Genomic DNA, 13,129 nt, shown 5'->3' on the forward strand with positions numbered 1-13,129 from the left:
CCGAGAGGGGTGGGCTTCTGTGTGTCCCCGAGCCTCCCGGGGGCCCTGCCCTTGTTACTCTTGTTACTCTTCAAGAACCAGGGCTGGGGCCGGAGTGTAGCACAGCAGGGAGGGCGTTTGCCTGGCACGCGGCTGACCTGGGTTCTATCCCCAGCATCCCACACGGCCCCCTGAGCACTGCCAGGAGTGATTCCCGAGTGCAGAGCCAGGAGTCAACCTGGAGCATCGCTGGGTGGGACCCCAAAAGTAGATTTTCCAAAGAAAAAGAGCCAGGGGTGTGGGCTGCTGCGGAGGTTGCTGGCGGCCAGTCTGCTCCCGCTGGGGTCCCCGGCCCTGGGGGACAGCTAGTGTGTGTCCACAGCCTGCTGGGCAGTGTGCAGCAGCAGGAGGACACGTGCCAGGGGCCGGAGGGACAGTGTCCAGGCTGAGAACTCCACGGACGGACCAGCATGAAGCCCCGGAAGCTTCTTCCAGCAAAGGATTCACTTGAGGGGAAACAAATCAAGCCCAGACCACCCCTCGGGTGGGTCATCAAACCACAGAATCCAGAGACTGGGCCGCGAGTCCCCAGGCCCCAGGGCAGGGTGGCACGGCCACGTGGAAGGGCTGGTGTGGCCGCGGAGAGTCAGGCCGTCCCGCCACCCCTCTCCCGTGCCTCTCCCTCTCCCGGAGACCTCCTGGATTCCAGCGGGGGCGCGCGTGAGGGCCGCGGGCTCCTCCGTCAGAGCCACAGTGTGGCCATCGGGGGTGGGTCCCTCGCGCGCGGGGCCTGTCCTGGCACCCCCCATCGGGCGGCTGTGATGCTCTGATCAGCACAGGTGCACGCAGCCCTTCACAGACCCCGGGGCTCCCGCACGGGCCGGGCGGGACCCGCTCGCGCCCACGGGGAGGGAGACGGGACTCGGGCTTTTCCTGAGACCAGGGGTCTGGGCCGGGCCGAGAGGCCCGGGGGAGGTTTGGAAGGCAGGAAAATTCAAGACCAACACTCACAGCCCCAGTAGACCCCCCTCCAACAAGGCCCGAGCTTAACTCGCGGTGCCTCCCTCTGGGTGACGAGGCTGCACCCCGGAGCTCGAGCCGATCTCCCCTGGAGGAAACTCCTCGGCCCCCACGGGAGACGCGGACTGCAGCTCCCGTGCCCTGTCCAGGCCCCGTCCTGCGCGGGAAGCCGGAGGGACAGCTGGTGGCTGCGCTCGATGGCCCAGGGGCACCCGGCCCTTCGGAGCCTCTGTCCTCTCCCGGACAGCACGGGGGGCAGGAGCCTCGGTCTGTCCCTCCCCAGGAGACGGGTGCAGCATCGGGCCAGAGCCGGGCGGTTGGGGCCCCATCACGGGGCTCTGGGTACCGGAGGGGTTTGCTAGTGAGCCGTGGGGTCTGAAACCCTTGCAGAACCTTTGTGGTCTCTGTTTTCACCGTCTGTAAAAAGTACAGGACACGGGGTTCAGCCTTGGGCCGGCACCACTGAAACTGCATGCTGGGAGTACTGCCAGTGTGTAGCCTGGCCTCCTCCTGGCTCCCTGGGGAACCCACGGCCAGGCAGAGGAGCAGCCCCCCCCCCCAGTACACAGAAGGGTGAAGCAGATACTCCAGGGACACCGGGCAGGAGGGAGCGGCCCAAGCAGCTCGCTGGCATGACTGGGCGCATTCCTGGTTCTGTGGACAGCTGGACAGCTGTCCGCTCTGCCCCCGCCTCCCGACGGCCAGCACACCCTCCCCCCCGCCTCTTGACGGCCAGCACACCCTCCCCCCCGCCTCTTGACGGCCAGCACACCCTCCCCCCCGCCTCTTGACGGCCAGCACACCCTCCCCCTCGCCTCCCGACGGCCAGCACGCCCTCCCCCCGCCTCCCGACGGCCAGCACACCCTCCCCCTTGCCTCCCGACAGCCAGCACGCCCTCCCCCCGCCTCCCTACAGCCAGCACACCCTCCCCCCGCCTCCCGACGGCCAGCACACCCTCCGCCTCTCTGTGTCCCGGACAGAGGAGGCCGAGACATCTTCCTTGCTACTCGGACCCTTTTCCTCCTGCTCTGTGGAATCCTTTCAGACCCAGACTCAGGCCCGGGGTGGGTTTATCTGGAGGCTGGGGCTCGGGCCACGCCTGGTGGGGCTACTCCAGGCTCTGTGCTCCAGGCTGCGCCTCGCGCCCATGCTGCCGTCCAGGGGGCCCTGACGGGAGGCTTCTCTGGCCCCGGCCCCCGGGCCGGCCTGCCCGGGCCGAGCCTGCACTCCCGGGAGCCGGCCTTGTGGCGGCTGCATTGGAGACCCCACGGGACGGGCTGGGGGACACGCCCTGTTTGTGCCGTCGCCTGAGACAAGCCACAGCCTGAGTCCAGCTAGCAAAAGAGTAACTGCAACGCAGGCGGGCAGGACAGGGACGTCCCTCGCCTGCACACAGTAGGGCTGGGTCCCACCCCAGGCACCCCTCTGGGCCCTGAGCCGGGCCAGCGTGCGCCCGAGTCCTCAGAGCAGCCTGGGCGGGGACCTACCTGGCGGGGTTGAGAGAGCCCAGGACTGGAGGAGGCGCTGCTGATCGCAGGCTTCTGGAAGCATCTCTGGTGAGGGGGCAGGGCCCGAGGACTGCGGAGCCTGGCGGAGCAGGGCAGAGGCGGGCAACGAATGAGCCGGGTCCTCCCTGGGCCGTACACGGCCGCTGCCCGGCCCCCTCCCCACTGCCCTGTCCTGCCAAGGCCACTGGCATCCCCGCTTCCCGGCCCCTGCTGGCAGCCTGGCTCCAGCCCCCTGCAGGGCAGTGCTCGGGCCGTCCCCTGCGCCCTGGACGCCGAGCAGGGCTCTGCCCTCCTGAGTGGGCCGCAGCGTCCTGCTCCCGGCCTCACCTGGGGGCTGGAAGGAACGTTCTGGTTCCGGGCCCCATCACGGCCCCCCATTACAGTGGAGGGAAGAGAGGTGGAGTCAGGGGAGCCCCTGGCCAGCCCACCTGCACACCTGGCAGAGGCCCCGTGAGTGTTGATTGGTGCCCACGGCCAGGCTGGCGTCCCTGAGATTTCGGTCACTCGGGCCGTACAGAAGGGGTCGTGGCATTTGGATCTGACTCACCAGCACCCGTGAGCGAAGAGGCGGCAGACGGGGACATGCAGCCTCTGCCCGCGCTTCCTTAACCGTGACTCATCCAGGCTTGCACCGGGACCCCCGGGAGCCGCACCCACCATGTTCAGGCCCCGGAAGCAGCCAGGGCTGCAGCAAGCGCCTCCCTGAACCGACTTTCTAGGAGCAAGAGGCCATTCAGCCTCGGCCCTGCGCCCGGGCCCCTCACAGGAGCCACTGGGCCGGGCCAGGGCCTTCCTGGTGCAGAGAGACACACATTCATTTTTTAAAAAACCTTCTTAATTTCTGTTCGATAGCAGTGGATGGTGCCCCAGGGACCGCGTGCGCCAGGCGGGACGCGGGGAGGAAATCCGCGCGCGCCACTTTCTGTTAATTAATGATAGTGTTGCCAAGTGTTTATAGGAAACCAATTTTGCCGGGGCCACCAAGGAGATGTGTGCGCAGGAGAAACATTTCAATTTAGGGAAACTGTCCCACAAAGCCCCACGTCAAATCCGAGCAGGTGAGCGTTGGCTGAGCAACTCGGGCGCTTCTGGCGTTGGCACGGGGTGACGCAGCGGGTACAGCCGGACCCCCGTGAGCCCCACAAGGAGCCCACCAGCTCCCGGGCTGGAGGGGCCGCAGAGCTCCCCAGGGGCCAGGACTCCGGGCTGGCGAGGGCCCGGCGCGGGAGTCCGGCCGCCAGTGCCCAGGCTTGGGGCTCTCAGAGCGCCCTGGGCACTGACCGCCAGGCAGCGGGCACGGAGCCGTTGGGGGGCGCACACGGGGCACACTGAGGAGCACTCAGGCATCCTCCAATGCCCTGGCCATGCCCGGCCCTGCCCAAGGACGATGAGGCAGGCCGTGACTGGAAGTGACGGCAGGGAAGCCGCCTCTCCGCCTCCACAGCATCCGCGGGGTCTGCTGGCACCCCCTGACCCAGGGCCACACACGGGCCTGCGCTGACGCCAACCCCAGCAGCACAGGGTGGGCAGCGTCCCGGGAGCCACCTCGGCGGGGGCTGGTGGGACGTGTGGCGGTGGGTCTCACATGGCCCCTGGGGAGGGGGCGAGGCCAGGGGGCTGTGGGGACGGCAGGGGGCCACGGCAGAGACAAGACACGGAACCACGTGTGCGGACAGAATGGACGTGATGGAGATGCCCGGGGGAGGCCAGGGGTGTCGGGACAGGCAGTGCCCGGGGGAAGGGGCAGTTACAGCGGCATAGACGGGGCAGAAGGCCCCGCAATACAGATTACATGACAGGACATGGGCGGCTCCTGTGGCAGGGAGGTCACTGCATGATAGGACACACGCTATTAGAGCACAGTCCCTGGGGAGGGTGTCCTAGGTGTGACTCAATACACACACACACAGATGCAGAGATATCCCCGTGGGGGCGGGTCCTACGCGACGTGGTGTGTGATATGTATCCCCGTGGGCATGGTTCGAACATGGTGTGACATGTGATGTGTATCCCCGTGAGGGCGGGTCCCACGTGTGTGACACGTGATGTGTATCCCTGTGGGGGCGGGTCCCACGTGTGTGACATGTGATGTGTATCCCTGTGGGGGCGGGTCCCACGTGTGTGACATGTGATGGGTATCCCCGTGGGGGCGGGTCCCACGTGTGTGACGTGTGCTATCACACCGCCTTCTGTGGAAGGTTGTTCCTGTCTTTCTACCCTTCCGGGTCCCTGAACAGTTTGCGGGAACCTGACTTCTGTCTGACACGCATTCAGGAGGGAGATGGAGTCACCTGAAGGCCTTCCCTGGGAATTCCAGAGTCACCCTGGGTGACAGGGCCAGAAGGATACGCTGTTGTCACCCAGACCTTGGTGGAGACTCGAGGGCCCGGGAGTGAGCACTGCAGGGAGCCCAGAGGCCGTGGGCACTCGGGCCCGGCGGAGATGGGGTCGCAGGCCCCGGGGACTGGCAGAGGCTGGGCCCCTGGGCCTGGGGCGCAGGGGCGGCTGGGGCTGCCGCAGCTTCTTTGGGCCGCGGGGACGCTCAGGTGCTTCCGTAGGAACAGACGGCGCCAGCGCGGGCACAGCCGTGATGTCGGGCTGGACGGGCGCCTGTGCGAGACCCTCCCGCCGGCTCTGCCCGAGGAGAAACCTGCAGGTGGGGACAATGGCCCGGGCAGGGCCTCGCGGCCCCCCTCGCCACAGGCTCGCGCCCGTCTCCCCGCCCTCCCCAGGACCGGCCCACGCACGGCCCTTCCCGCCCGCCCGCTGACAGGGCCGGGGAGGCGCAGGCGGGAGGAGACCCTCCCTGCAGGGACCCCCGCTCTGAGCGGAGGCACCTGACGCCTCCTCCTCTCCCCTTCGCCAGGGCTTGGGGCTGTGCCCGGGCGCCTGCCCTGACCCAGACCACACAGCCCCGCTTCCCCGCCGCCCCCCGCCCGCTCCCAGGCTTCCTCTCAGGGTCAGTCACTCCCCTGTCCACCCCACGGGAGCAGCTCTCACGCCCCGGGCCAGGCAGAACTCATTTCTGAGCCCGCAGCGCGGGGATGTGGGCTGGCGACAGCTCCACTGGGTCCCGCCCGGTGGCGCCGTGCTGGGTGCAGGGACGTGGTCTCGAGAGAGCAGCTGGTGCCTCTCACGGCAGCACCCCGCAGGCCTGTGCTTCCTGGGCTCCGGGCACCCCCGGCCCACCACGCCGGGGCCCAGGGCAGAAAGGGGGCTCGCCCCTCCCTCCTCCTGCGGGCTCTGGGCTCTCCGGCTCAGGACACGCCCAGAGAGGGAGCAGGCACCGGGCGCCTGTCACCCTGCCCCGAGTGCTGAGACTCCAGCACGGAGAAGGGGCAGCAGAGGGACCCCCCAGCCCAGGGCGCCCCCTGCTGCTGTCTGCACCCGTGCCAGCCTGGCTTCCGGAAGAGTCTGCACCCCCAGGCTTGCGGTCGGCCTCTGCCCCTCTAGCCGAGAGAGACCACAGTGGCCAGGGGCAGCCCTGCCCGCCCCGTGGCACTGTCCAGTCTCTGCACAAGGGTCTCTCCTGCAGGTCCCCTCTCCGGGGGCAGGGTCAGTCCTCATGCCAGAGCCCCGCCCAGATTGCTCCTGCCAGTCCCGGGTCAGATGAGCCTTCGCAGGAACCGAGCCAGCCCGCACTAGCCCGTCACCGGCCGCCGCCGTGTGGCCGAGGCAGCGGGGACAGCTGAGGCCCCGCCCCTCCCTCCCCGGACTGCGCTTCTCGGGCACTGGGAGTGGGACCGTGTCCCCTGCACGGCCTGGACCATCCCAGCCGCTCTCGGCACCCCCTCCCCCCGCGCGGGCTCCGCTGAGCCGGAGGCCAGTGATGGGCACCTCAGGGGTAGGACCTCTCAGGGCGGCCTGCGGGGCTGGCTGAGGGCGAGGGAGGGAGGCCCCGTCGCCAGCAGGAGCCGAGCAGGTGGCGCTCATGCCCGCGCCCGTCTGCCTCCTCTCTCCGAGACCATCTGTGCGCCATCAGGAGCCTGCTCGGGCGGCAGGTGGGGGCGGCCTGGCGAGGCCTGTGGTGTTTCCCTGCCAGGCTCCGCATGCCCGCCACACCCCGGAGCCAGAGCCCCGCAGAGGGGCCCGGCTCCTCCGTCAGCTGGAGCCAAAAGGAACAATGGGCTCGGAGGGGTGTATGCATGTCTGTGTGCACGTGTCTGTGTGCATGTGTGTGCATGTGTGTGCCCACGTGTGTATGCGCCTGCACGCATGTGTTTGCATGTGTGCATGTGTGTATGTGTGAGCATGTGTGTGCACATGCGTGTGCATGCGTATGTATGCACGAGCGTGTGTGTGCATGTGCGTGTGTGTGTTCACTGTTTATGTAAGGTCTTTAATCCCTCCACTTCCTCTTCTCGAGTGGGCACCTGGTTCTCAGGCCTCGTTGTATCACCTGGCCTTTCCCTTGCTCACTCCACACTTCCCCGTTTCCAGCTCATTGGCCAAGTCCCAGGGCCCCGCGTCAATGCAGGAGGGGCTGTAGGGGTCTGCCTGCCGCAGGCCACACTGACCACAGAGAGGGGCCAGGCCCTGGCACGGTGAGGTCAGGCGCAGGTGGCCAGTTCCCGGGAATGCAAGGGACTGTGGGGCCAAGAGTAAGGAAGAGACCTGACTCTCACCGTCCAGTAAGGAAGGGACACGGCTCCCACCGTCCAGTGAGGAAGGGGCCCGGCTCTCACCGTCCAGTGAGGAAGGGGCCCGGCTCTCACCGTCCAGTGAGGAAGGGACCCGTTTCTCACCGTCCAGTTGCAGGACGCAGAGCCCAGAACAATGTGCCAACCCACAAGCCTGCACAGGTCCAAGTGGCGGGAACCAGGATGCCCGGCTCAGGCCTGGGGGCGTTGAGCAAGGCCAGTCCACACTCACTCCCAGCCCTGGTCCTGCAGCGTCAAGGTCACAGGCAAGGTCGTGTCCTGGGGTGGGCAGAGTACCAGAGTGCCTCTCACTCGCTGAGCACACGCACTTGCGGGCACCGTGGTCAGCACCGTCTCTGCTTCCCACCGAGGGTCTCTAACGACAGGCAGGAGCAAAGTGACGCTCCCCTGGTGGACCACTACGCGGGCACAGAGAGGACCCTGCCTTGCCATGGGGAGAGGGCACGGAGGCCGCCCCTCGGGCTGGACAATGGCCCTGGGACTGTGTGGATGGGAAAGAGACCAAGACCGAGACCGAGACCAGGGTCCAGCCGAGGGGCAGGAATCCGCAAGGCAGGACCAGAGCAGATCGTGGGCGGGGCTGCGAGCTGTGGGAGCAGGATGCGCCAATCAGCAGAGAGCAGTGAGACTGTGAGGCGGGACCTGGGAGCAGGATGCTCCAATCAGCAAAGAGCAGCGAGACTGTAAGGCGGGGCTTCAGCCGGGAGTGGGCGGGGCTGCGAGCAGGATGCTCCAATCAGCACAGAGCGGCCAGCATCTCGGCGTCCCTGGTTGCTCAGCGCTGCCCCACGGGAGAACGGAGCACGAACACTGGAGTTGGCTGGGGGGGGGGTGTCTGGGGGCCCCGACAAGTCATTCTCTGTCGGGTGCTGGGTGTTACTGGACTGGAAAGGGGTCGGGAGAGTGGGAAGAGGATGACCGAGGGCAGTGGGTGACACCTTTCCCAGGCCTGGCTGGAGGCCCAAGGAGCGGATGGACAGTGTCCTGCGAGACTAGGACCGAGGGTCGCGGGCTGGACCTTGCCGAGAGGCCTGGAAATGGCCCAGGAACGGCTGCAGAAGAGCTGGGTGGGCGGGCAGGTGCGGAACCGTGGCCAGGCCTGGGGTCAGCGGGCGGCAAGTCTCCGCTGACCTCCCACGTGCTCCGTGCAGACCCAGAGCCCGAGGCCAGGGCCGTGAGCAGGCCGGCACCGAGGGAGGGGCCGCAGGACAGGCAGGCCGTGGTCAGGCGGCCAGCAGCCAAGGGGCAGTGTGCTGGGCCTGCCTGGCCGAGCAGTGCCCGGCCTAGGGGCCAGCAGAATCAGCCGAGGGTGTCTGCACCTCTGTGCCTGGGGCTCCCAGTTAGCGTGTGGGGTGCAGAGTCACCCGTCCTGAGGGCAGGTGATGCTTTTCGGAAGGGAGGTGGCTGAGAGCGCTTGGGCACAGCAGAGGGGGCTGGTGGAGAGGGGGCAGTCTTGGCGCCTGGGTGTGGCCCCGGCCCCCGAGCTAGGAGCAGCTGCGTGGGGTGGCGCGAGGGGGAGGTCAGGGGCGGCTGGAATCCCACAGGGCCGTGTCCGGGCTGCTGTGAAGCAGACTTTGCAAACGGATCTTTGTGCCCTTGGTTCTGCCCCGCTGGCCAGCACGAGCTGAACGTGCCCCGGTGGGGAGGTGGTCTGTCCCCGCCCCACGGGGAGAGGCCCATCTGCGAATGGCCCTCCAAGAGGGGCCGAGGGCGCAGTCGGCTGGGAGTGGGGGTTTCTTCTTCTTCTTCTTTGCCATATGCGCTGAGACGCTCCAAAAAGGAAACAGCTTAATCCAGGAACGTGAAAAGAAGGGTGACATTCTGCACCGCGAATCGCGAAGCCGCGCAGCACCAGCTATTTCCGGGTGTGTGCGGTAGTTCTTGGTTCCAGACTTCTAGTTCCTGACAACACCAGCCCGGAGCCGCCTCGCATGTGGTAACGCCTGAGGCAGGGCTGCCTCGCACGGCTCCTGCGTGGGCTCGGCCGGGCCTACAGACCTCCAGGAAAGATCCCCCACCCCCCCATGCCACCCACACACACATCACACACACATGCACACATGCACACAAGCACACGGAAACACGCACACATGCACACGAACACACAGACGTATATGCACATGCACACACATGCATACATATGCACACACATGCACATGCACACACAGAGGCACACAGACACACATGCACACACACACGGACATGCACACAATCACGCACACACGTACACGCACATGCGCACACACACATGCACACACACACAGGCATGGCTGATCGTCCCCCAGCTGATCTGCCCTCCCTAAGCTTTGCACCCCCAGGGGTCTCGCCCCCACTTCCTCTGTGGCACCTCTGGCCTCCCTCCTGCCCAGGGCTGCTGGGGAGCACAGTCGGTGAGTCAGGCCTGTTCATTTATTGTTGCACCCTCAACCCCGTCCTGTGGCATCCAACACAATCTGTACTTTGGGGTGCTCAAGAGGTGTTAAGTAAAATTGTTCTAGAAGGACAGTTTAGAGTTAACATAAGCCTGCCCCTTTCTTACTGAACTCAACACTGGGAACTCAGCTGTTTGCAGAAACGACATGCCCCAGACCAGCAGTCCAAGCTGGCTGCACGCTCCCCTTAAATGCTGGAGACGTGCTCTGATCACACCCGGGAAGGCAGACACCTCTAAAACTGCCAGTGCACAATTTGGCTCAGCAGCATTGTCCAAATTCTATGGAATCCCAATGTTCGAAATGAAGAAAGATATTGCTTTTAGTCTCAGCAACGAGGTGAAGGGGTGAAAGCGTTTTACAATATTCATGGTTAGCTCAGCAGAGATGTCAATAAATCATTGCCAAAGCTCCGTGATAATTGGAGATTGCTTTGTGTGTGCACCTTTTGGTAAGGAAATATATTTTTTTTAAAGAACCTCCTGACTGTAGAGAGCAATATGATGAATGCCGTAAAGCACCGAGATATTAGGATAAGTGTTTGGAGAAGGCCGAAGTCTCTCGCATGCTGAATATTTAAACATGGCCAGCCCATCAGCCGCAAATCCTAAAGGCTACCGGGGACTGGCCAGAACAAAGAAGACTTGAGCAGCGTACTGTGCTAATGCCAACTTAGGAAGGGACGGGTCACTGCAGGGTGACAGATCACGTCTGTTTGAGGGAGATGCACTTGGCAACTGTTTCAGGGTTAACCCCCAAGCATCCCTTGAGATGCTGGCATGGGGCACCACAGAGAAGCCGCAATAACATTCCAGCTTTGGGGGAGACCAGCGGGAGGAACTCAGAGGAAGCACGGACTGTCAGAGACATTTCAGGGACACCCCCTGCCACTTTGTGACTGCGGGAGATCAGCGTCGGAGAGGAGACACTGACGGGGTGGCTGGGCCAGGCAGCTGGACCCCGGTGACGTTTTGGACAGGCCAATGCCCAGAACACAGAGACACACCGGGGGACCCCTCTGGCTCCGTCCCCGTGATCTTAGGGGCTGGCTCTCTGAGTTCAGTGCGGGGAAGGAGGGAGGAGACGCGGGAGGAGAGGAGGCCCGGGCAGCACAAGTGGGGTTGGGAAGCCCTGGCTCACTGCGTCTCGCTGGGCAGTGCCGCACCAGGGCCCGGACCCCTGCCTTCGCTTCTGCCTCGTCCTCCACCAGGCCCTGCTTGCCGCCATAAAAACATGCCAGCTCTAGGATTTCGAAACGCAGCCGGAAATTCTCTTAGAGAGGCACTAAAGGCGGGGGCTAGGCAGACGCAGGCAGGCCGGACACCGCCACGATGTTCCTCGGCCCAAGAGCACCCTGGTGGAGGGCGAAGCGTCCCTTGAGATGGTGCGTGACTCCCGCAGCCCCCCTGTGGCCCTCGGCCTGAGCAAGTCCTGTGGTTCCCACTCACCCACCCGCAGCCCGTGCCCGGCCCTGCCCAGGGCGTGAGCTGCCTGCCTGTGATTCTGCCCCAGACAAGGGAACCATTTCTTCCTCCCTGCGTCCCCCGCTCCCCCGAGAGCGGGTGATATTTCACCATTGGAAATCTCCCGCCGGGGAGTTCCAGGAACAGGGCCGGGGTGGTGGGCAGCCACGCCGGGCGCGCGCCAGCTGTCACCACCCTGCTGATGTCCTGCACGCTGGCCCAGCAGAGGCAGCGTGCTCATTACAGGCTGCCGGCCCGTATTTGTAACGTGTGACAGCTTTTTATGAAACACTGTCAAGGGTAATCCATCACCGCGTAACCTTTGCATTATGTGTGGAGACTGTTCTTAAACATCGCCAGAAACGAACCTCGGGGATGACGCTGCCTTCCGAGCAGGGGGTGATCAAAGGTTCTGGCGAGGAAAATGAGGCCGGGCAGGTGGGTGCCTTGGGGTCCGGCACAAGTGCCTGAACAAGAAGAGGCTGTTTTCTGCCCGCTGCAGCTGCGCACAGCACAAGTGTGTGAGACAGTCAGGGGACTCTGTATTTCTCGATGCTTTTCAAAAATAAAAAGGGGGGTGTCGGCCAAGGGCTGCTAAAGGTCCAACTGCCCCGGGGACCTGCAAGCTTTGTAATAACGTTTTCTCTGGAGGCATTTTGGGAAATGAAAGCACACGGGACCACTGCAGTGAGTTTCAGACGCCAATGGCTGACTCGGTTCTCTGTGAATCACCAGAGCTGGGATTTGACACGTACTACAGAGTATGAAGAAAGGAGAGCTTGTAAGTCTCATCGTTTTTGTCTAAATCCAGATAAGATCCCTTTGATGAGCCTAGTGTTGCCTCTTTAAGGGGGAAGCTTAGAGGTGAGAGGCACACGGAAATGATCCTTCTTTGTCTCCCTTAATTAGAACAGAGCTCACCGGCAGATCTTGCTGAAGCCGGGAGAAAATCCAAACCATAATTCACACCTGTCAGGTCAGCAGAAAAGGGTGCAGGGTCCGAGATGACCCAAGGGCCAGCCCCAGTGACCAGCAGGGGAGACAACAGCTTCAGCGGGAAACATCCGCAGGAGACACGGCCCCAGTGTGAGGAAATCAAGCCAGCGCAGTCTCGATCGCGGGGCTGACTTTACGGATGTCCTGGTCCAGGGGAAATCTATCAATCACACACCCGCCTGCTGATGCGGGCTCTAATTAATAAGTGCTATTATATGCGGAGTGATGACATTTAGCATTAATGAATGCCTCCGAATCTCCTGGTCATTAATGTTTCATAGCAGGAGGCGAGGACTGGGGCCCGCCAGGAATTCTCTCTGCCCTGGCCCCAAGGGCACTGGGGCACAGGAGGTGGCTGGAGGGGACTCAGGACCCTTTCACTCCCCGCTTCTGCACTTCCTCCTGAGAGAAAAGGCCGGTGGGGCTTGTCCTTGGAACAGGCGCCTGGTAGTGTGGCCGGGTTCAAGTCTGGGCAGGAAGCCTTTCCCTGGACAGACTCTGGGGAATCTGGGCACAGGTGCCGAGCAGAGCTCTGCGGAGTAGAAATTCCAGGAGCGGGTCCCGGGAGGCGTGGAGAGAAGTGTGTCCGGTCTGGGGCCGAGGCGGTCTTGGCAAGGCGCGGGAAGAGCCAGGAGGAGGGCACGAGGGCTGTGCCAGGCCCGGCCCCAAGGGCGCTCCACACCCCCGAGGTCGCTGACCCATCCGAGGGATCCGCTTGGCCAAGTGACAGCGCGGAGACTGGGGTGGGGGGTGCTGGCGCCTGGGGGGGGGGATCGGTGCAGGAGGGAGTGGAGAGGAGGGAGGCGCGCGGGAGGTGGCGGGAGGGGGGGAGGTGGAGCCGCCAGGCGGGGATATAAAGGGCCGGGCCGGGCTGCTGCGAGAGGTAGGGGGGCGCGGGGGAGGGACAGTTGGAGAAAAGTCGGGGCAAGTCGGGGTGGACGCGGGGGTCCGCAGGCGCGCGGGGCGCGGGGTCCGCGGGGCGCGGGCGCGGGGGCGCGGGGGTCCGCAGGCGCGCGCCAGCCGGCGGGGGGCGCGGGCGCGGGGAGCGCGGGGGGCGCGGGGGTCCGCG

This window comes from Sorex araneus, chromosome X, assembly GCF_027595985.1.
Source record: "Sorex araneus isolate mSorAra2 chromosome X, mSorAra2.pri, whole genome shotgun sequence".
Classification (NCBI taxonomy): Eukaryota; Metazoa; Chordata; class Mammalia; order Eulipotyphla; family Soricidae; genus Sorex; species Sorex araneus.